General features: G+C 38.4%; 1 long non-coding RNA gene across 6 annotated transcripts in view; it reads right to left on the bottom strand.

Annotated features, from left to right (window-relative positions):
• Nucleotides 1-20759, bottom strand: part of LOC132371486 (uncharacterized) — a 250834-nt gene that overhangs the window by 134148 nt on the left and 95927 nt on the right. For all 6 annotated transcript variants that reach the window (XR_009504863.1, XR_009504858.1, XR_009504860.1 and 3 more), the window contains one exon: nt 1605-1702. This is a non-coding gene — a long non-coding RNA (uncharacterized LOC132371486). The remainder of the gene's footprint in view (nt 1-1604; nt 1703-20759) is intronic.

Here is a 20759-nt window from a genome sequence, read left to right on the forward strand (position 1 = left end):
CTAATGAGAAAATTCATGGGGCCACACTAGACAAACATTGCAAATTATAGTTTCCTTGGGCACTGATCATGCTTCATTCCCACATGAGGAAATCTGCGAATCTGGCTACCTTGAAAGTAATGGTATGGGCATGGAAAGGCTGGGACAGACCTAAATATTTTAATTAATATGTCAAGAAATGCAAAACTTAGCTAGCTCGCGAATGTTTGATTTATATAGCCCTGTCCTGTCTGGTAGCCATGGGCCACATGTGGCTAGTAAAGCATCTGAAATGAGGCTAGTCTGAATTAAGATATGCTGTGAGTGCAAAACATACACTGGCTTTTGAAAACTTAGAATGAAAAAAAGAATATAAAATACCTTATTAATAATTCTTTCATATGATTACATGTTGAAATGATATTTTACATATGTTTGTTTAAATATTTTATTAAAATTAATTGTAATTGATTTTTTTAAAATGTGGTACGGGGTGGCCACCCCCCTGGAAACCACCCCCTGGTGGTTTCCAGAAAATTAAAAATGCCATATATGGCTGCATTTGTGGCTTGCATTATATTTCTTTCGGACAGCCCTGGTATAGACTTTATTAGCAGATAGTGTGGGAATTGCTACCTGGAATTCAGTATTTCCTCCCCAATCCACAATATCAGGATATGTCCATCTTGAAACAGTTAATAGTACTGTTGGGAAAAATTGTGAAACACTTTAAACAGATAAAAGAGAAGTTACTGCATGTCCTATCTAATGCATTCTTGTGGTCATATCCCTTTTCACTGTTTTTAAACTTCTTTATAATTCTGCAAGTTGTAGAAAACTGATAATAATGAAAATGATTCTTATCTGTAAGAAAGCAAATTAATTGGGTCTGGTGGAATGTAATTGATCATTGCCATATGGATAGAGCCTTTTGCATTTCCGTGTAAATTCATCTCAGCATTCCTTGTGGTCCATATATGCGTGGTTCCTTGAATTCTCTGACACTATGGTAACATCCTACTTGTTGGCTCACTAATTAATGAGTTAACAAAATCTTTGACGCGAGTTCATTGTATATTTGTGTGAGAGTTATGATGTTATCTTTTTAAACAATATTAGGGAATTTAGGAGTTCATGGTGGTCATAATTAACTACCCTGTCCTTTCCTCCTCCCTTCATCCCCCAGCTACATCTATGGTCCCAGTGGAGGAAGTACTTCTGAAAGCCTGAGATGGGATAGAGAATGCATTTTTCTATAGAAAGTATTTTACATGATGGTTGATTGCCATTTAAACACTACTCACATAAAGCAAGCTAAATTGTGGGTTATTGTGAATTTTGTGAGCCAGCCAGGGAATCCTCCCACCCAGTGGAATATTTGATTCTAAACGAAGATGTGCTGAGTTCCAAATAATGAAAGAGAAACCTAGGATGTAACTCATTTGTAAGGTATACACTGTGGATACTGATCAAGCACTCAGTTGCACAAAGTCCTCAAGTTTAATGGTAAAACATATTTAAAAGAAAGTGGGTTGTTACCGATTTTTGTTGCCCACACCCCCGTTTTTTTCTTTTTCTTTTTTGTTTTTTAATGTTAAAAAAAAACAGTCCCATTCTTATTTTACCTTGTTGTCATTTCCCAAACAGAACTGGCTTCCTTCAAAACAATGTGTGACAAGATGGGCCAGGCACATCAGTATTTCTTTCATATTTCCATTTATTCCTGTGAATAGAATGAATTTTAACAAATATAAGCAAACTAAAAATGTAAAATAGGTGATTTTACGCACTCTCCTTTTTTAAGAATTTGGAAATACTACACTTAAGTTGTATATGTTTTGTTTCTTTTCCTTATTATTTTTTTAAAGACGTTAGCAGAAAGATCATAAAATTTTGTGAGTATTGGTCTCCAGCATTTAAGTTTTTACAAAACATGTGAAAGTTTACTGGTCTTTCACCAGCTGGGACATATGATTTTATACATCTGTAATTCTGAAAATGAAACATTTACTCTACAAAAATGCAGAACAGTCCACTTATAAATTTTATGTTTTGTGGGCTATTTTCTTATGTAAATCAGCCACCTTGGAGACTCCTTTTAAAGTACAAGTATACAATATTCTCACGTATATAATCTGCCCATATGTAATTATTTTCTTTTTTGGTTCTTTGGGACGTAACAGGAGTTACGTCCTGGCATAAGTAAAGCCCTTGACCTAGGTATTTTAATATCATAATTTACTTGGTGATGTTATCAAAAAGAACAAAATATATGCCTTTTTACAATTTTCAGTTGTTTGAAATTAATTTTTGAAGTTTGACTATAAGTTGCTTTTGATTTTTTATATTAAGAAAAAATTTTGAAAATTGTTAACAAAGAACAGTATGAATTTATGCAACTATTTGTTTCTGATTAAGATAACATTATTTCAAAAAAGTTAATTAAATCAAAACTGTTGATAAAATTTGAAATATCTTTATGTGTTTTTAATGTATCTTATTAAAGAGTCATGGTGTATCTTAATTCTCAATAAAATGGGGAAGAAACACTGGCATATTAAATCTTCCATCATTATTCAAAAATAATAGAATACTGTACTCTAAAAATAAAACCAAGGTTTCATTTGCATGGAAAATTTGTTCCTTATGGAAGAGCTTTACTCCTGACCCATTTTCCATAAACAGCAAGAGGGAGGAGATATGGGGATACGTGTATATGTATAGCTGATTCACTTTGTTATGAAGCAGAAACTAACACACCACTGTAAAGGAACTATACTCCAATAAAGATGTTAAAAAAATAAAATAACAAATAAAATAAGTCAAAAAAAAAAAAAAAAAAAAAAGGAGTTACTATATTCTTTGGCTCTTTCCTTGTCCAGGATTTTTCTAATTGGTATTTTCTCTCAGGTTGATTTTACTTGTTTCTTCTCTAAGAAAGAGTTTGTTGCAGTGATGACTGACAGTTAAATAAACAGACAGATGTAAAGATATAGATCCTTTCTGGAAAGCAAAGAGTTGGGGAATCTTTTCCAGAAAATAGTTTTATTTTTTAACTTGACAATATTTGAAAGATTAATAAAAGGATGATGTCTCTATCATCTACTGTCTATTCAGGACTAAACACTTTTGGAAACAAAAAGTTACTATTTATCATATGTAACTATATTATTTATCAATACTATTAATCACATAAATAATATCACACACTATTTATGTCATATGGTTTCCTACGTCAGGAGATTCTCCATTGTTAATATGTCCATTATTCATGTGGCAAATAGCTAAGAAAGGGGTAAATTCAGAAGGTACAGAAGTACTTCAGATACTTGTAATAATGGAGTCCAGACAATCCATGAAATGCCTGGAATTGTTGAGCAAAATTTTGTATTTATCGTCTTGGAAGAGGAATCTTTATCAGAATTTCAAAAGTATTCTTGACTATCTCCCTTCAGAAAAGGTTCAGAATTCTTAGCTTGCAGGATTGCTAAGGCTAACCGCTTACCTCTATAACATCTAGATGAAAATGAAGATTTTAAAGAACATCTAATTGTTTCGTCCATATGATGCCCAATTCAATCCCAAAACTATAATTTTCATAGTTTTAGCAGTGTATGATTTTAAGGAGACACAGTTCTTTAAATAACAGACCTCCTTTCTCCAAATCTAAAGCCGTCTTTCTTTTGAGTATTATACCTTCTTGTCTCCTATCCCAGTTTTTTTTTTACCTCCTCCCTCTGAATTAGCTAAAGAAAACCTCACAGTACTCTTGATTTACAGACGCATAGATAATTCTGACTCTATGGGTAGAAATGCAGTACTGTGATCCATTTAATAATGTGATCCAATATATGTTCATACAATGGATATATGTCTGGAATAAGTTATTAAGGAATACTGTGCTGTCTATAAGGGGTTTTATTAATTTAGGAACTCAGGACTCCAGTATTTTTAACAATAATATGAGTGAGAAAGTGATGAATCATTTACAATCAACCGTGATGGAGATGATATGTCAAAGCCTAATTCCAGAAGTTTATCCACAGTTGATTCCAATTTTTCATTCTTCAAAGCTTTTCCTATATCCTGAAATAAAGGCACAGTTTAACCTGCAGGTGAGCAGAAGTTGAAGGAAATTGCAAAGCAACCTCTGCATAATGAACATCTTGCCAGGAAAATGTGCGTGAGCTCCAAGGAAATGGTGTTGGAAGAGATACGAGATGGCAGGAGGATTTTCTCTGACACAATTTTGAGTTTTTGACAGCAATATCTCCCTGTTTATGAAGCACATAGAACTATGCTCAAGACATGAGGAAGTTTAGGAGACATAATCGGAAAGAGAGAACTGCAGATAAGGAAGTTAATCAAACTAGGTCACTTCTCGTCTCGGTATTTTCCGAATTTTTCCCTGCATCCCACTCTAGCAACAACCTGTACAAAAGGCAAAACTTCTCCAGATGGCTTGGTGAATTTACTCTTTTCTTCTCTATAGATAGTAATAACTAACTTTCAATTAGGGCTTTCCAATTTTAAAAGTATGTAACATTTCATTTTCACAATAATCCTTTAAAGTTGCTATAATAATAATAATGATGATAGTTATTGTTATTATGCTGATTTTTCTAAATAAAAATACTGATGCTCAGACTCTTTTTAATCATCCAATAATAAGCAGAGTAAGAATTTTTAAAGACAAACTATCAAACCTCAAATTCCCTGCTTTTCTCCCTCCTTTCAGAATGACAATGGGATAGAATACGACATACATCTTTTAATAAATTGTATTTGCTTTTTTTGGTAAGAGCTTGGAGGAATGTAATATGCCATTTTGTGTATTCTTGTCAGTGTTTTGTTTTTGTTTTTTTTTTCCGGCCGCACTGCACAGCTTGTGGGATCTTAATTCCCCAACCAAGGACTGAACCTGCACCCTCCACAGTGAAAGCACAGAGTCCTAACCACTTGACTGCCAGGGAATTTCCCCATTTTGTGTAGTCTTAAAAATCCTTTGCTTGAAGAATTTAAAGTACTTTTGCCTTTTTAGACTTATACAATAGTCACACCATTTAGAAATATTTAGAGAGGAGGAAATACAATTCTTCACTATGAAAATAAACTCACACCATCAGGCCAGGAATTGGTACCAACCAAAACATCTTGATTGCTCCCTACGTTGTGGTGGCATTTCTGAAAGTTGTTGATTGGAAGAAGTAGAGCCAGCATCACCTAGATTGAGCTGTGAATCTTTGCCATCCCTCCAGGGTACACCAGGGGGCCCTTCCTCCTCCTGTCACTTCCTTCCACTCCCTACTCAGTGTCTTCAGAGGTGCATGAGAAGTCACCTGGGCTGTTAATGTTTGGTTTGTAATTGGACAGTAACCATTTCTATTTTACAAATGGAAGAGGTGAAGCAAAGAGTTGTCAGGCACCTACAGCAAATCAAGGGAGGATGTCCATATCTTCCCATGACGCTCCGCACTTGCTTCAGATGGCTTTGCAAGAGTACCTTTCAGCTAAATTCAAAGATGAACATCAGAAAGAACCTTTGCAGCCATTTTTGTCTCAAGGAATGGGCTCCCTTTCAAACATGGAATGGCTTCTCACTAATATGAGGTTATTTTTCAACAACAGATGGGTCTATAAGTGAAAAGAGACCTCTTTGCTTGTCTGGTGGCATGTGGACTTCTTCAAATTTACATGTGGTTCTGATTGTCAGGAAGGGTCCACGTGACATTAATGCAATTTCCTCTTTAATGTGCCACCTTGCCATCAGCCCTGATGTTCAGGCATCAATGTTTAAGATGCAGACCTCCATCAGACCAGCATGAATGCCACGGAGCTTTGTGGAGATCTGCCAAAACAACAGGCCAGCATTTGGGAGAGAGTAGGGATGATGTGATTTCAATTTCATACCATCTGTCCCCAGATTTCTTTCACTACCAGGCTGGTCACTGACTGTGGAGAACAGTCAAAATGCCAGGGCTCTGGAATGCTCTGCATAAGTTGAAAGGAACAGGCATCACTGAGAACCCCATGGCTGGTTCTTGCCATGGGGAAGTGGACAGGGACTGCTGCCTTCCATTAAGAGATGCTTTGAAAGTCCTAATGAAAGCAGTGTTAAGCCTTCAGGAGCTGGCTTTGTGTCTGAGAGGCTGGGCAAGAGATGTCAGATTGCTCCACAGGCAAGAGAGAAAACATAGGCATCCAAGGGAAAGAGAGTAGAAGATATGCTGGCGTTCTTCTCAGCAGGGGGCATTCTTTATTCTTGGGAGAATAAAGCCTCACCCCCTATTGTCAAGCTGTAACCATCCTCCAACCTCTTTCTCCAGGAAGATCTCACCATTCTAATAAGAACATAAACCATAAAGCAAAAACAGGAAAAAATGGCTTTTTTTGGCCAGTGAGTCAGAGATTTTTTTAACGGTGGATTATTTTACACAAACTCGTGAATGATTATTTTCTTTGCTCCCAGGCAATCTGGATTAATTGATACAATAAAGGTCTGGAAGCCCTAAAATGCTGGTTCAATTCCCAACTCTGACACAAAGAAGCTAAATGACTTGCAAGAGAATTTGTAGAAAAATCAACAACAATTTTCCTATCTGCAAAAATAGGGTTGGCATGCCACGGGGACGCTGTGTGGCATTTTAAAAAATTGTGTTCCAAATGCTTATTCACTAGTTGGTGTTCCAGGTCATGCCTCTTGCCATCAGTAAGTTGACTGCTAACAGGATGATGATATTGGTTTAACTTTTAAATGCGAGTTTCAGAAGTATAACTTTTCAAAGTCATCAGAGAAATAGAGTATTGGATGTAGAAAAAACCTTAGGCCAGAATCATGATATCAAATCCCGACACTTCACAACGAGCAAACCAAGGCCCGCAGAGGTTAGTGACCTGGCCAAGGCCACAGAGAGTGTTAGTGAAAAGCCAGGACGAGAATGCTGGCTTTACCTTTGATCAGTATCACAGTTTGTAAACCATGGTGGTTTTCGTATGCCTGCTTTCTGTGACGATTCCTGGGGAAAGGATTTCTCATGACATGGTTTTTTCACAGCTCGAGATGGGTGATTTGGGGCCAGCGTGCAAGGGCACTTTTTGATACAGCTGCTTCCCTACATGTTCAACACTCACTCCCCAATGACAGAATTGCCAGCATCTCCATCAGTCGCAGGAGGCTTAGAAGGCATGAAATAAACACAGCCTGACAACTCTGTTCCCGTGTTATGACCTGTTCACCTCCCTGCCACTTCCAACTTGACTTCTCTCTGAGTAGCCTCCATGTTATTTAAGTCAGCAGGACTTTCCGAAATCAGGTAGCATGTGCTGAGGCTGCCGGGAGGAAGGGCTGTGTGGCGGCGTGAGTGGGTCTGAGAGCTCTTAAACTCCAGGTCTGGACTGGCACAGAAGGAGCTGAGGCTGTTGTGGAGGTCACTTGGAGTCTTGAAATTTCCAAGTGTTCCCTTCTTTTATTCTTAACGACTTCATGTCTTGGAATCACTAGAGTTCTCACTCTGATAAATATTATTTCTGGAAGCACTCAGAAGCCTACTTCATTCTGGAATGTTTCAATAGACAGCTTTAACAAAACCATGGATAACCCCTTAAAAAAGTAAAAGTAAATCCAACTTACATTTTACGATGAATGGCATTAACAATCCTACGTCAAATTCATTCAAAAATGCCTGATTGCACACAAATATTTACAGCTACACTTTTCATAGTAGCCTCAAAGTGAAAGCAACCTAATGAATGTCTGTCAACTGATGACTGGGTGAACAAAACGTGGTATATCTATACAATGGAATACTAGTCAGCAATAAAGACAAAGTACTGATCCATGCTGAGATATGGATGAACCTCGAAAAGTTTATACCAAGTGAGAGAAGCCAGATAAGAAAAGATTGCCTATTGTATAATTCCATTTATATGAAATGTCCAGAAAAGGCAAATTGATAGAAAGAGAAAGTAGATGTGTGATTACTAAGGGCTGGAAGTGGGAATGGGGAGTGACTGCAAGTGGTCACAGAGTTTCTTTTGGGATGATGGGATTATTTTCAAAGTAGGTTGTGGTGATGGTTGCACAACTCCACAAATTTACTGAAATCATTCAATTGTATACTTCAAATGAGTGAATTTTATGTGGAAATTATACATCAATAAAGCTGTTAAAACAAACAAGCATGCAACAGATGTCTCAGCTCTTAGCATGGAGGACGTCTTTGGAGTAGAGTGATGTCTGGTGTGGTTGGGTCCCTGGACTGATCCAGCATTAGGATTTCCCCAAACCCAACCACCACTCATGGAGAACCAGCCACCTTCAAATCAGGATAGGCACCCTTGACATGATGCAACAATTTACAAAATCAATTGGCTGCCCTTTCGAGGTGAAGTCTGACAAAAGGCTCAGTTCAGGGAAAAATGCATTCAAAGGGAAAAGCCCATGGCAGTGGCAACAATTAAATCTGCAATTAAGACACTTAAAGTGTTTAGGGCTGACAAGGAGTTAAAGTAAATGTTGATTCAGTTGTAAAGTTTTCAAAGCCATAACTTTGCAGAAGGGTCTTGCACAACTACAGGGTTTTATTTATTTATGCATTGTTATTGTCTTTAAAATATTCTTTTTTTCCCCAGAAAATTTCCAAACAGCACTGGGACCCTTACCAGGGGAGACTGGGAACAGGTCTGAATAATGCATTCAAGATAATTTCAAAAAATCACCCTTTAACGAGTACCATATTCCCTCCAATTTTCCCTTATATATGATTCACCGTTTTGCAAATACTGATGTATAAAGAATGTATTGAATGTGGCAAAAGTTGAAGATAGCCCCTGTGGATAAGACCTAATGGACACCATCCTGAAATAATACATACAGCTCAGGCTCCAGACATGTGTCTTCAATTTAAAATAATTCAGCAATCATGTTCAACCAGAACCTGATTACACAAAATGGGACTTTTAAACTCCCAGACTTGGATCAAATTTTGAGGCCACAAAAAAAGAGGGGGGATATAATATGTGCCATGTTTATATATTCCAGATACTGTGATTAAATGATCCACACACAGACTTGACTGTTTCTTTGAGCTTATCAAGGCACCTATTACCTTTTTCTATCTGTAAATATTTGTCTCGCCTTTATGAGAACTGTGTGAAAGTCCGGGGCTGAGATGCAAAGGAAGGAAGCTGAACATCAGTTGGGTTCCTCTGTCAGAATACTATGGTTTCTAAAGCGCTGAACTGGGCCTCATTCTCCACTTTCTATGGAGGCCCAGGAGGGAGGCAACAGGACTGAGCAGATTTGGCGGTCCCTGGGGTGGCACTGGGGAGCCCGGTACATTGTGCCTGCTGTGGTCTCCAGCAGATGCTCCATTCCCCTTGGATATTTTTATAATTTATTTTTTATTGAAGTATAGTCAATTTACAGTATTGTGCTAGTTTCATGTGCACAGCAAAATGATTCAGTTATACTACATATAAAACAGATAAGCAACAAGGGTTTACTGTATAACACAGGGAGCAATATTCAGTGTCTTGTAATAACCTATAATGGAAAATAATCTGAAAAATATATATATCTCCCCTCGGATCTTTTACTTTGTTAATGGCTGCCTTCCTTCCCCCCCTTATAACTATGACTGGTCTCCTTTCTCACAAGTAAGTTGGACCTTTGCCTGTATTGTGATTTCTGAAATGCTAAGAAATCCCCAAATACTTCTCTTTTGATAGACTGCCCAATACTTGAACTGCTACCATTATTAGGTACTTATTACTTCAAATTCCTTTGACCGGAATAGTGGATATAAAAGTGTTTGGTGAGTCCCAAGGAAGCCAGACAAAATACAAACACCCAACTCAATTTGAAATCCAGAGAAACAATTTTTAGCACATATATGTTCCAAATATTGCATATGATACTCACATACTAAAAAATTATTTGCTGTTAACTGAAATTCAAATTTAGCCAGGTATCATGTATTTTTATTAGCTAAATTTGGCACCCCTATCTAGTGACCACCAATGTATGGCATATGGGTAAGGGATCTCTTGGGTGGGAAGGATGGGAAAATTATATTGTAACATGGTCACCTCCACATAAGTGGGAGAAGGGCGATGGGCCAGTCCATTTTACCCTTTATTAAAGTCTCAACCCTTGGAATTTGATGGTCTAAAAATTAAACATCACAAACCTGGGCACACTAGAAATAAAGGTTTTTGTTTGTGTGCTTTCTTTTTCAATAAGACGAACATATTTAGAATGGGTGATTTTCTTCTTAAATTGGTGATATTTCTACTTTTGCTTTTGTTTACAGGTCTTATGGGTATTATATGAGTTAAAAGAGGAAAGCAAGGCCTTTTTGGGAACTGGCTGAGGGCAGAGTTCCTGTTGCTGTGGACTCTGACTTCTGGGTCTGAATTGAGGGTGGAGGCAGGCAAACTGGTGGAGGGCGTGTGGGGTGGGAGCTGCTGGTGGTGATGGGGCTTCCACAGACTGGTTTGTCTCAAGAAGTCTGATACTACAAATAAACTGGCAAAATTTGCAAGTGATCTGCTTCCCCCGCCCAGTAAATTAGAGTGAATTTGATATTATCTCTTTAATAACTTCACTTCTAATCACTTGCATACCAGGTAGGAGAGAAAGGTAGTTTGCAAATCAATGCCCTGAGAATTTCAGGTAAATTGACCAAGCCCCCAGCCATCTGTCATTCATGTGACTATCAGCTTCATATGTGCTGGGGCACAGGTTAGGCTGAGATTCACTGCTCTCAGAGGATACTTCCTGGAGGGAAAACCCAGAGCTGAATTTTCTCAGCACTCCAAGATACAATTTCCTTCTTGTGATGGCCCCCACAATTTCCTACAGTTTATTAAACTCACAAATTCAAGAAGAGAAGCTATCTTCCTTTCTTTCTCTTCCTTTCCTTCTTCCATGCTACAGTAAAGTTTATTTTTGGGGTCTACTCTGTGTCAACATGGCCTTGGTTCCTGCCCTTGAGAGCTTCTAGTTCCAAAAAAAGGAGGGGGGGACGTTTTATGAGGAGATTGAAGATGAAGACTTTGAAGGCAATCGAAAGTGTTGAGAGGAGTCAAGGAGGAGCTGAGTAGGGAAGAAAAAGGATAGCGCTATCATGGAATTAGAATGGGATAAACACATTAATGGTAGGCCCTATCTTTGGGTAGAAACCAATGATAGCAATTATATGAGGCCTGGAAATTTCGGCTGACTGTGAAGCTTTCAAAATATGTAGTCCTTGCTATCCTCCAGTGGATGGCAGTTATCTCTTTAAATCAACGATGGAAGGGCTACTTTGGGACACTGTTCTGAGCTCCCCCACCCCCGGGGGTCTTTTTTTCTGAAACAGTCATGTTTCAGAGGAAGGGGGAGAACAGCCTTCTTTCTGTTATATTTACAGGTCAATGTAACACTGTGAAGTGATGCGGACCGCATGTAGACATCACTGGGTCTTGGTTAGAGGATTCATTTCATTCTTTCTTATGTGAGCATTCGTGGTTTACAGGTTTTCCTCTCCCTGTTTAGACTGTAAGTCTCTTGAAGGCAAAAATAACATCGAATTGTTTCTATCTTCTAACAGCACTTTTTAGTGTCTGACCCATCTTAGGGACTCAATAAATGTTTGGATGAATAAAGGAACTGAAAAACGTTTCTTTTGCTCAATTAAAAATATTTCTAACTAGTTTCTACTGACATATTATAGATAATATATCCTAGGAAACAGTCTCCTCAAATTATGGCTTCAACAATGGATCAAAAATCAATTTCCAAATGAGTTTTTCGGTAGAAAGCACCACACACACACACACACACACACACACACACACACACACACTCTACAATAATAAAAAAAAGTCACCTGTGAATTTAAAAACTATAGAATAACAATAGATAATCCATACTTAGTTATGATATGTTTCTAAGGCCAAGGAGAGCTTGAATTAATGAAACATGCAGATCATCTTCAAATCACACAAGCTCCAAGACCTCTTCTTTTGCTCCAAAAGCTGATGATAAGTGAAAAGCTTTCTGATTTGTGAGTTTTGACTCCTCTTATTTTGCATATTCCTTCTTTTGGTGAAAGCAGACAGGTCATGGACAATGTGGTATTCCATCAAATCTAAAAGGCCATTGGTTGTAAGACATGGAGTTGTTTTTGGTACCACTAAGAAAGAAAAAGGCAATGCCATGGAAACATCCTGAATTCAGAGACATTAAGTGTTGAAAAATGCATGTCTTAGAATCTATGAAATACAGATAATTCTGCCTAATGCTTGGCCCAGAGCTTTGCATGCTATAGGTGGTCAATAAATATTTGTTGCATGAGTGGGTAAACAAAGATGACAGGAAGAAATTCTTGGGTTTTATGATGCCTACAATCAGCCTCTGAGAACAGTGGACTAGATCTCTTCTTGAGGTTTTAAGTAATCACTGAAAAAAGGCAGAAGACTGCTCTCTGATTGCTAAAAATAAAACAAAACACAAACAAAAAACTAGGTTGCAGACTGCATCCTGCAAAACTATCCCCAGAGGAGTTAGACCTCGTGTGTTTTTCAAATAAGAAGAGTGAGTTTTCCATCCCCCCGTCCCTGTCAAAAGGGATTTTTCTCTGAACAGTCAAAGAAGGGATCGTTTGTACAGGAATCACACTGAAGTGTGTAAGAATGTGTATATGAGTGTGTGTAAGTTAAGGAAGGCAGGTTGATATAAATACATAACAGAGAATAAAAAATTCCCTAAAAAAAACTTGCTGGGTTTAACATATACATCAGAAAGCAGCACACACTCATGACTGAACCCACAGATCTCAGAATTGCAGCTTGCACCTGTGCCTCCTCTCCGTGATAAATATGGGCAATATTAATGTCATCTTCTAAGTCCCCAGAAATATAGCTGACTCTGTCCGACAGAGCTGGTCACACTGCGGCAGGTAAATCATCTCTGGATCAGAACTCCATGTACACATAATCTTCCGAGCATTTGCCAAGTCTAGGGGCACAGAGTGACAGATCCAGAATATTGCCATCACTTCCTAGCCTGTCCTACTTGAGTTTGGGTCTTTTTTTTTTTCCCACCTGTAATAAAGATGTGTTCTCTGATATAAACCTCCTTATGACTTGGCTTCTAGTTCTTTTCAGGGGTCCTACAAGAGAACCAAGAAGCCATTTTAATTAAGGATAGAATTCTCATTGTTTTGGAACAATGACCTGACTTCTGAAATACTCTTTTTTATTCTTATATGCTTATGCTATTTTCAGGAGAATACTGCACGAACCTTATTACTTTCATCCAGCAGAGTGTCAACCAAGGCCAGAGCTTAAGAATTTGATCATTGTTAGGCCCTATAATGAAAGGATTTACTTAAAGGATTCAATCATCATATGTGATTCGAGTGGGTATTTCCCGAGGGCCTGGCCCAGGTTTTTGAACCTAGTACCCTCTCAATTAATGTTTATTAAGTGAATGAATAGATGAATGAATGAATGATCTTGAGAGCACACACCTCCTGGTACTATAGTGCAGCAATTAAGATTTTCAAGCATATCTGAATTTTTGTTCCCTGAAATGCATGCTGAAGACTATGGATAAGTATTGTGCAAGAAAAGGGATTTGTGTTAAAAAATATTGAGGCGTGGTGAATTTCACAGAAGTTTTCAAATTCTTTTGCTTGTGTTTCCCCTCCCCGAAAGAATTTCGAGACTCTGTACCCTTATCACACTTTTAGGTTGGCATCTAAATTTTTTCATCACAAGTTACAAAGAATATAATTTCCAGTTTGTTTTAAATACTGACATTACAAAATAAAACCGTTTTAAATGTATCCACAGAATCTAGGTCCCACAGCAATTTGATACCCATCTTACCATTTTTTAAAAATATGGAAACTCTTGAAATTTTACATTTCTTTATTTCCATAAATGCATTATGTATTTTCTACTCTCCCTCCATAATTTCATCCTAATGGAATTATTTTTCTGCTTAAAAGTCTAGTTATTGAACATTTTATTTTACTTCTTTGCACCAAAAATATGTATATGATTTGAATAAATATTTTAATTTATTGTGTCTTTAATGCTCTATATTAAAAATTCTACTATTGATATTTAAAAAATGAAAATCTATTATAAACTTTGATTTAAAGTATTAAACATGAACGTAAAAGTTACTGAATATTCACCTCAATGAGATGCAATAAGTTTTTGTTCAAATCAGAATTCAAGTAAGGTCTGTACACAGCAATTACATGGTTGCTATGTCTCTTAAGTCTCTTTCAGTCTTTAAATCTCAAGCTCTTTCTCTCTTTCTCTCCTGTTTCTCTCTCTCCAATTTATTAGAGATATCAGGATGCTTTACCCTGAATTTCCTATAAACTATTAGTTAAATCTAGAAGCTTGATAAGATTTGAGTTCAACTTTTTGACAACACTATTGTATTTTAGCCAATAATACTTCATTTGTGTACCTTTCTTAGACTATTTATTTATTTTTATTTCTGTGGCCGCACCGCAGGCGGCTTGAGGTATCTTAGTTCCCCATCCAGGGATTGAACCCGGGCCCCCTGCAGTGGAAGTGCAGAATCCTAACCACTGGACTGCCAGGGAATTCCCTGAGCTTTTTAAATTTAAGTCTGTATCTGCCTTTCTATCCAAGCTATGAGATGGGTAAACAAACATCTTCCTACCAAAAGGATGGGAGATAATGATGTCAAATAAGATTCAACTAGATGGGGGGGGGGCCTTCAAGATGGTGGAGGAGTAAGACATGGAGATCACCTTCCTCCCCACAAATACATCAGAAATACATCTACATGTGGAACAACTCCTATAGAACACCTACTGAACGCTGGCAGAAGCCCTCAGACTTCCCAAAAGGCAAGAAACTCCCCACGTACCTGGGTACAGCAAAAGAAAAAAGAAAAAACAGAGACAAAAGAATAGGGACGGGACCTGCACCAGTGGGAGGGAGCTGTGAAGGAGGAAAGGTTTCCACACACTTGAAGCCCCTGCACTGGCGGAGACTGCGGGTGGCGGAGGCGGAAAGCTTCGGAGCTGCGGAGGAGAGCACAGCCACAGGGGTGCAGAGGGCAAGGCGGAGAGATTCCTGCACAGAGGACTGGTGCCAACCAGCACTCACCAGCCCGAGAGGCTTGTCTGCTCACCCGCCGGGACGGGCGGGGGCTGGGAGCTGAGGCTCGGGCTTTGGAGGTCAGATCCCAGGGAGAGGACTGGGGTTGGCTGCGTGAACACAGTCTGAAGGGGGCTACTGTGTCACAGCTAGCCAGAAGGGAGTCCTGGAAAAAGTCTGGAACTGCCTAAGAGGCAAGAGACCATTGTTTCAGGGTGTGCGAGGAGAGGGGATTCAGGGCACTGCCTAAATGAGCTCCAGAGATAGGCGCGAGCCATGGTTATCAGCGCGGACACCAGAGACGGGCATGAGATGCTAAGGCTGCTGCTGCAGCCACCAAGAAGCCTGTGTGCAAGCACAGGTCACTATCCACACCTCTCCTCCTGGGAGCCTGTGCAGCCCGCCACTGCCAGGGTCCCGTGATCCCGGGACAACTTCCCCGGGAGAATACACGGCAAGTCTCAGGCTGTTGGAACGTCATGCCAGCTGCTGCCGCCGCAAGCTCACCCCACATTCCGTACCCCTCCCTCCCCCTGGCCTGAGTGAGCCAGAGCCCTCTAATCAGCCGCTCCTTTAACCCCCTCCTGTCTGAGCAAAGAACAGATGCCAGAGGGCGACCTACATGCAGAGGCAGGGCCAAATCCAAAGGTGAACCCCAAGAGCTGTGCGAACAAAGAAGAGAAAGGGAAATTTCTCTGGGCAGCTTCAGGAGCAGCGGATTAAATCTCCACAATCCACTTGAAGTACCCTGCATCTCTGGAATACCTGAATAGACAAAGAATCATCCCAAAATTGAGGCGGTGGACTTTGGGAGAAACTGTAGACTTGGGGTTTGCTTTCTGCATCTAATTTGTTTCTGGTTTTATGTTTATCTTAGTTTAGTATTTAGAGCTTATTATCACTGGTAGATTTGTTTATTGATTTGGTTGCTCTCCTCCTTTTATATATATATATATATATTTTTCTTTTTCTCTTTTTGTGAGTGTGTATGTGTATGCTTCTTTATGTGATTTTGTCTGTATAGGTTTGCTTTTACCATTTGTCCTAGGGTTCTGTCTGCTCATTTTTTTTTTTTTTTTAGTATAGTTTTTAGCGCTTGTTATCATTGGTAGATTTGTTTATTGGTTTGGTTGCTCTCTTCTTTTTTTTTTTTTACTTTTTAATTTTTTTATTTTAATAATTTTTTTATTTTTTATTTTAATAACTTCATTTTATTTTATTATTATTTTCTTTCTTTCTTTCTTTTTTCTCCCTTTTCTTCTGAGCCGCGTGGCTGACAGGGTCTTGGTGCTCCAGCCGGGTGTCAGGCCTGAGCTTCGGAGGTGGGAGAGCCGAGTTCAGGTCATTGGTCCACCAGAGACCTCCCAGCCCAATGTAATATCAATCGGCGAGAGCACTCCCAGAGATCTCCATCTCAACATTAAGACCCAGCTCCACTCAACGATCAGCAAGCTCCAGTGCTGGACAACCCATGCCAAACAACTAGCAAGACAGGAATACAACCACACCCATTAGCAGAGAGGTTGCCTAAAATCATAATAAGTTCACAGACACCCCAAAACACACCACCGGACGTGGTCCTGCCCACCAGAAAGACAAGATCCAGCCTCATCCACCAGAACACAGGCACTAGTCCCCTCCACCAGGAAGCCTACACAACCCACTGAACCAACCTTACCCACTGGGAGCAGACACCAAAAACAACAGGAACTACAAACCTGTAGCCTGTGAAAAGGAGACCCCAAACACAGTAAATTAAGCAAAAGGAGAGGATAGAGAAATACACAGCAGATGAAGGACCAAGGTAAACAACCACCAGACCAAACAAATGAAGAGGAAATAGGCAGTCTACCTGAAAAAGAATTCAGAGTAATGATAGTAAAGATGACCCAAAATCTTGGAAATAGAATGGAGAAAGTATAAGAAACGTTTAACAAGGACCTAGAAGAACTAAAGAGCAAACAAACAATGATGAACAACACAATAAATAAAATTAAAAATTCTCCAGAAAGAATCAATCTAACAGAATAACTGAGGCAGAAGAACAGATAAGTGACCTGGAAGATAAAAGTGGAAATAACTACCGCAGAGCAGAAAAAAGAGAAAAGAATAAAAAGAATTGAGGACAGTCTCAGAGACCTCTGGGACAACATTAAATGCACCAACATTCGAATTATAGGGGTCCCAGAAGAAGAGGGAAAAAAAAAAAGGGACTGAGAAAATATTTGAAGAGATTATAGTTGAGAGCTTCCCTAATATGGGAAAGGAAATAGTCAATCAAGTCCAGAAAGCACAGAGAGTCCCATACAGGATAAATCCAGGGAGAAAGACGCCAAGACACATATTAATCAAACTATCAAAAATTAAATACAAAGAAAAAATATTAAAAGCAGCAAGGGAAAAGCAACAAATAACATGCAAGGGAATCCCCATAAGGTTAACAGCTGATCTTTCAGCAGAAACTCTGCAAGCCAGAAGGGTGTGGAAGGACATATTTAAAGTGATGAAAGGAAAAAACCTACAATCAAGATTACTCTACCCAGCAAGGATCTGATTCAGATTCCACGGAGAAATTAAAACCTTTACAGACAAGCAAAAGCTAAGAGAATTCAGCACCACCAAACCAGCTTTACAACAAATGCTAAGGGAACTTCTCTAGGCAGGAAACACAAGAAGGAAAAGACCTACAAAAACAAACCCAAAACAATTAAGAAAATGGTAAAAGGAACATACATATCGATAATTACCTTAAATGTAAATGGATTAAATGCTCCAACCAAAAGGCATAGACTGGCTGAATGGATACAAAAACAAGACCCATATATATGCTGTCTACAAGACACCCACTTCAGACCTAGGGACACATACAGACTGAAAGTGAGGGGATGGCAAAAGATATTCCATGCAAATGGAAATCAAAAGAAAGCTGGAGTAGCAATCCTCATATCAGACAAAATAAGACTTTAAAATAAAGACTATTGCAAGAGACAAAGAAGGACACTACATAATGATCAAGGGATCAATACAAGAAGAAGATATAACAACTGTAAATATTTCTGCTCCCAACATAGGAGCACCTCAATACATAAGGCAAATGCTAACAGCCATTAAAGGGGAAATCAACAGTAACATAATCATAGTAGGGGACTTTAACACCCCACTTTCACCAATGGACAGATCATCCAAAATGGAAATAAATAAGGAAACACAAGCTTTAAATGATACATTAAACAAGATGGACTTAATTGATATTTATAGGACATTCCATCCAAAAATAACAGAATACACGTTCTTCTCAAGTGCTCATGGAACATTCTCCAGGATAGATCATATCTTGGGTCACAAATCAAGCCTTAGTAAATTTAAGAAAATTGAAATCGTATCAAGTATCTTTTCCGACCACAACGCTAGGAGACTAGATATCAATTACAGGAAAAAATCTGTAAAACGTACAAACACATGGAGGCTAAACAATACACTACTAAATAACCAAGAGATCACTGAAGAAATCAAAGAAGAAATCAAAAAATACCTAGAAACAAATGACAATGAAAACACGATGACCCAAAACCTATGGGATGCAGCAAAAGCAGTTCTAAGAGGGAAGTTTACAGCACTACAATCCTACCTCAGGAAACAAGAAACGTCTCAAATAAACAACCTAAACTTACACCTAAAGCAATTAGAGAAAGAAGAACAAAAAAACCCCAAAGTTAGCAGAAGGAAAGAAATCATAAAGATCAGATCAGAAATAAATGAAAAAGAAATGAAGGAAACAATAGCAAAGATCAATAAAACTAAAAGCTGGTTCTTTGAGAAGATAAACCATTAGTCAGACTCATCAAGAAAAAAAGGGAGAAGACACAAATCAACAGAATTAGAAATGAAAACGGAGAAGTAACAACTGACACTGCAGAAATACAAAGGATCATGAGGGATTACTACAAGCAACTATATGCCAATAAAATGGACAACCTGGAAGAAATGGACAAATTCTTAGAGAAACACAACCTTCCAAGACTGAACCAGGAAGAAACAGAAAATATACACAGACCAATCACAAGCACTGAAATTGAGACTGTGATTAAAAATCTTCCAACAAACAAAAGCCCAGGACCAGATGGCTTCATGGGAGAATTCTATCAAACATTTAGAGAAGAGCTAACACATATCCTTCTCAAACTCTGCCAAAATAGGGCAGAGGGAGGAACACTCCCAAACTCATTCTACGAGGCCACCATCACCCTGATACCAAAACCAGACAAAGATGTCACAAAGAAAGAAAACTACAGGCCAATATCACTGATAAACATAGATGCAAAAATCCTCAACAAAATACTAGCAAACAGAATTCAACAGCACTTTAAAAGGATCATACACCATGACCAAGTGGGGTTTATCCCAGGAATGCAAGGATTCTTCAGTATACGCAAATCAATCAATGTGATAAACCATACTAACAAACTGAAGGATAAAAACCGTAAGATCATCTCAATAGATGCAGAAAAAGCTTTTGACAAAATTTAACACCCATTTATGATAAAAACCCTCCAGAAAGTAGGCATAGAGGAAACTTACCTCAACATAATAAAGGCCATATATGACAAACCCACAGCCAATATCATTCTCAATGGTGAAAAACTGAAACCATTTCCACTAAGATCAGGAACAAGACAAGGTTGCCCACTCTCACCACTATACTTCAGCATAGTTTTGGAAGTTTTAGCCACAGCAATCAGAGAAGAAAAAGAAATAAAAGGAATCCAAATCGGAAAAGAAGTAAAGCTGTCACTGTTTGCAGACGACATGATACTGTACATAGAGAATCCTAAAGGTGCTACCAGAAAACTACTAGAGCTAATCAATGAATTTAGTAAAGTAGCAGTGTACAAAAATTAATGCTCAGAAATCTCTTGCATTCCTATACACTAATGATTAAAAATCTGAAAGAGAAATTAAGGAAACACTCCCATTTAGCACTGCAACAAAAAGAATAAAATACCTAGATATAAACCTACCTAAGGAGACAAAAGACCTTTATGCAGAAAACTGTAACACACTGATGAAAGAAATTAAAGATGATACAAAAAGACAGAGAGATATACCATGTTCTTGGATTATAAGAATCAACTTTGTGAAAATGACTATACTACCCAAAGCAATCTACAGATTCAATGCAATCCCTATCAAACTACCACTGGCATTTTTCACAGAACTAGAACAAAAAAATTTCACAATCTGTATGGAAACACAAAAGACCCCAAATAGCCAAAGCAATCTCGAGAAAGAAAAACAGAGCTGGGGGAATCAGGCTTCCTGATTTCAGACTATACTACAAAGCTACAGTAATCCAGACAGTATGGGACTGGCACAGAAACAGAAATATAGATCAACGGAACAGGATAGAAAGCCCAGAGATAAACCCATGCACAAATGGTCACCTTATCTGTGATAAAGGAGGCAAGAATATACAATGGAGAAAAGACAGCCTCTTCAATAAGTGGTGCTGGGAAAACTGGACAGGTACATGTAAAAGCATGAAATTAGAACACTCCCTAACACCATACACAAAAATCAACTCAAAATGGATTAAAGACCTAAATGTAAGGCCAGACACTATCAAACTCTTAGAGGAAAACATA

This window comes from Balaenoptera ricei, chromosome 9, assembly GCF_028023285.1.
Source record: "Balaenoptera ricei isolate mBalRic1 chromosome 9, mBalRic1.hap2, whole genome shotgun sequence".
NCBI lineage: Eukaryota > Metazoa > Chordata > Mammalia > Artiodactyla > Balaenopteridae > Balaenoptera > Balaenoptera ricei.